This window comes from Dreissena polymorpha, chromosome 1 (genome assembly GCF_020536995.1).
Source record: "Dreissena polymorpha isolate Duluth1 chromosome 1, UMN_Dpol_1.0, whole genome shotgun sequence".
Lineage (NCBI taxonomy): Eukaryota > Metazoa > Mollusca > Bivalvia > Myida > Dreissenidae > Dreissena > Dreissena polymorpha.
Genome location: NC_068355.1, coordinates 146,594,309 through 146,599,084, shown reverse-complemented (window position 1 = coordinate 146,599,084; position 4,776 = coordinate 146,594,309).

The following is a 4,776-nucleotide window of genomic DNA, read 5'->3' as shown; positions in this document are numbered from 1 at the left end:
GTTGTTATTTCATTGATATCACTTGGTTTGTCCACCTCTAGCACAACTTACTGTGCTTACACCATCATAATTCTGCCCAGTCAGCAAGTGTTAGCGGTGTTAACTAGTAATCCATGCTATTGGCAGACACTGCAAGTAGTAGTCCTGTAAACACAACACAAACTAGATGCAACATGTTGATCCTACTGTCAATTATGCTTGCAGCTACTTTGGAGCGGAAAGTTATGCGAAATGAACTGAAATCAAAGAAAATGAACAATTTTTTTTTTTGGCGACCCCAATAAAAAGTTGAGGGTCGGCGCCAATTCAGGAGACACGGTCAGGTGACCGGAACTATTTTTTTGGGGGCCTGAACCATGCAAATATTCGACCTTGACCTTTGCCTAAGGGGGTTACACTTTACCTCTAAGTCAGACCTGGACATTTGAAGAAGGGACGAGGGTGTTATATCAGACATGACGTCTTAAGTTGGTGCTGATTTGTGTTAAGTTATTCTACTAATTGCATTATGAATGATATAGTAAAAGTCTGGACAAGCTTGGATACATGAACATATATTGGACCATTGTCACTCCTTAGTTATAGAGCTTCTGCTTAAGGGCTTGACAATAAAATGGCTCAATTATTTTCCATGTATTCAATGTATTATTCTGTTCCACATTTTTTGTTGCTTGTCATAACATGCTATAATTTTTACATATCAAAATTGGGGGTTCCAATATACTGATGATTCAACGTTTGAATTTGTAAACATTATGGCAAATTATGGATTTGAGGGCAATCTACATTAAACAAAAACAAATTTAAGTTGTGGTCACTAATGTATAATTAAAACTATATGTTTGTGAAAGTGAGTGATTTTCCTACCATAATGCAAAATTTCAATTAATTTATAACGTCACATTTAAAAGTACTTGGTAGTTATAATTTTTGTTGAATTTATGTAACAGAGAAATTCAGAACAGACAATTTAGACACACAGTACACCCGACTCTGTTGATTGTTAAAAAAACATTGCTGGTTACCGCCCTTTCATTATGGTTATTTTGAACCCACCTCTTTTTACTCTGGTTACCAAACAGACCAACTGAATAACTTTGCGGGCGTTCCTTATTGTAAACAGATGACTGCGACCATTTTGACTAATTGACTTACAAACGACTGGTCGTACTGACTTCTTAAAGCACAAAATGTATGCCAGTAGGCTTTCTTTCCAGAGCTTAAACAGACTTGTGGGCCCATTATTCATAGGGTTACAATAAAGTGTTGCTTTTGAATGCACAACATGTTTGATAAACTAATATGAACACATGTTTTTAACGTGCCTAAAGTGTTGTTTACACTTAAACAAAAACTTCCTTTTATTTTAATCACTTATTAATTGCAAACTGTACCGAGCTTTAAAGATAATATAACATTTGGGTATCATGCATAAGAACTTCTATGTTTTAAAGCATTACGTACAGTTATATAGTTTTTACTGTTCTAAATTATCTGAAAATTAACTCGCATTTTAAGCTCACCTGAGCACAACGTGCTCATTGTGCTATTGAAGGAAAAATCACCTTTTGTCCGTCATGCGTCTTCCATCTTTAACATTTTGCTTTGTTAACACTCTAGAGGTCACATTTATTGTCTGATCTTCATGAAACTTGGTCAGAAGATTGTCCAAATGATGTCTTGGTTGAGTTCGAAACTGGGTCACGCGAGGTCAAAAGCTAGGTCACTATGTCAAATAAATGAACATGAGGGCCTGAAAGGCCCAAAGTCGCTCACCTGCGATAACAAGATATTATTGGGACAAATCTGATGACCAAGTTTCATGAAGATTGGAAAATAAATGTGGCCTATAAAGTGTTAACAAGGTTTTACTATAGCTATTGAAGGAAAAATGCCCCACTACCTGGCAGCCATGTTTTTCAACCAACCGTCCTCATTTTTGAACTTGTCCAAGATATTATCGGGATGAATCTTCTGACCAAGTTTCATGAAGATTGGACAATAAATGTGGCCTCTAGAGTGTTAACAAGATTTTACTATAGCCATATATAGCCATTTAAGGAAAAATACCCCTCCCCTTGGCAGCCATGTTTTTCAAGCAAAGGTTACCATTTTTCGAACTCATTCAAGATATCATTTGGACAAATCTTCTGACCAAGTTTCATTAAGATGGAAAATAACCGTGGCCTCTAGAGTGTTAACAAAAGCCATATATAGCCATATAAGTGGCCCGGCCCCTGGTGGCCATGTTTTTCAAGCAACCGAAACCATTTTCGACCTCGTCCAAGATATTATTGGGATGAATCTTCTGACCAAGTTTCATGAAGATGGGACAATAAATGTGGCCTTTAGAGTGTTCACAAGATTTTACTATAGCCATATATAGCCATATACGGAAAAATGCCCCGTCCCTTGGCAGCCATGTTTTTCAAGCAAACGTAACCATTTTCGAACTTATCCAAGATATAATTGAGACTAATCTTCTGACCAAGTTTCATGAAGATTGGACAATAAATGTGGCCTCTAGTGTTAACAAGGCAAATGTTGATGCCGCACAACGGACAAAAGACGATCACAAAAACTCACCAAGAGCACATTGTGCTCAAGTGAGCTTAAAAGCATGTTAACACTCTAGAAGTCACATTTTTTATCCAATCTTCATGAAACTGGGTCAGAACATTTGTCCCAATAATATCTCAGCTGAGTTCTAAAATGGTTCCGGTCAGTTGAAAAACATGGCCGCCTGGGGGCGGGACAGTTTTCCATATATGGCTATACTAAAACCTTGTTAACACTCTAGAAGTCTTATTTTTAGTCCAATCTTCATGAAACTTGGTAAGAACATTTGTTCTTATGATAGCTAGGCTGAGTTTGAAATTAGTTCCGGTGTGTTGAAAAACATGGCCACCAGGGGGTAGGGTAGTTTTCCTTATATGGCTATAGTAAAACCTTGTTAACACTCTAGGAGTCACATTTATAGTCCAATCTTCACGAAACTTGGTCCGAACATTTGTTCTTATGACAGCTAGGCTGAGTTTGAAAATAGTTCCGGTCTGCTGAAAAGCATGGCCGCCAGGGGGCGGGCAGTTTTCCTTTTATGGCTTAAGTAAAACCTTATTTACACTCTCGAAGTCACATTTATAGTCCAATCTTCATTGAACTTTGTCCGAAGATCTGTTCTAATGCTAGCCCGGCTGAGTTCGAAAATGGTTACATTTTGTTGAAAAACCTGGCCTGCAGGGGAACTGTAATGAGGATGTTGGTGCACAATGATGATGATGATGATGATGATGGTAGTTGCAGGTGGTGATGATGATGATGATGATGATAATAATGATTATGAAAGTGATGGTGGTGATGATGATTCTGGTAATGGATTCAGAAACATTAACAAATTTAACAACCCAAATATCTAATTATAACTATTGCATTAACCAAATTAATTATTGTTATCTTTATTTTTGCAGAAATTCAGCATAATGTTAAAACCAATAAAACAACAAGAATTGTTACAAATGAATCTTATTGGACCTTTCATTAACTTATCCTAATCTCTATACAATTCATTTATACCTGTGCATTGTTTCAGTACAATAGTGTTGATTGATGCCTTCTGAATAACACGCCCTGGAAATTGGCCCCAATTAACTGAGCTATCCCATCAAAGAACTTTGTGTTGATGTCAGTTGCATGGACACCATTCATAAGATAGATTACAACTTGAAACCCTTAAGGCTTAAAGTTTACTTTCAGTCATTAGTTTGTGTTTGATTATGAAATATTTGTGATGTTAACAGGTTTTATTGTTGTTTCAATTTTGGAAATCTCATTGCTTGATCAATCTCATATATTTGGGATGTAGGTACCTTACATGGACCTCAACTTTTTGACGAGGTTTGAGGTCACTTGGGTCAAGGTCACTGAGGCTTACAATAGATTTTCTCAAGGTCACACTTTTGTGAATGGTATGTTTTAATTTTAATTCATTATTTTAACTTATCAGATTTGTTTTATTTAGAGTGTTTATACCTCTCATATTGCTTAAATTGAATATCATAATACAATTCTTCAGGTAACGCAACATCTGTAAAATATGACATAAAAAATGGATACTGATCCGCATTTTGTTAACGCAATTCAATGTTCAAACGAGTTAGATTCATTAAAATTATTTATGAATGAATTCCAAAATATGTTTCATTTGTGCAACATGCTTAAAATATTGAATACTTTAACCATTATTTAGTGTTGTGATGCGCTAAAATGGCAAACACCATCTCTAAATTGTGCCAAGACGGTATCCAAAATAATGCCAAACTTCCTATATACAGCTATGTTAGACATTATACAATAAAAGACCTTATACAGACTCTGTTGGCACTTAATGACGTATTGCATACAAAGCCCTGTTAGACTGCATTTACAATTTAAGGTGGAACCTATAGTGAGAAATAATCAGAATTTGCAAAGTTGTAAAAATGTACTGTTTAGTATACATGTTGTAGGCACCCAGGGGTGTCTCTAGGTCGAGCGGGTCCTTGGGTTGGGATGTACTCATTAAACATGAATAGCTTTAACGTTTCATGGATTTTATAACATGCATGTCAATTGAATACTCCTTAATAATGATTAAATGTCGTAAAACTTATCTATGTTGCTAAGTAGTCGCGTATATGATGTTCAAGTTGTCAATGGGGCCAGTTGCATTGGTTGAAATTCAAATAAGCATACAAGAATATTGTTACTACTAAACAGATGTATTACCATTGACATTTC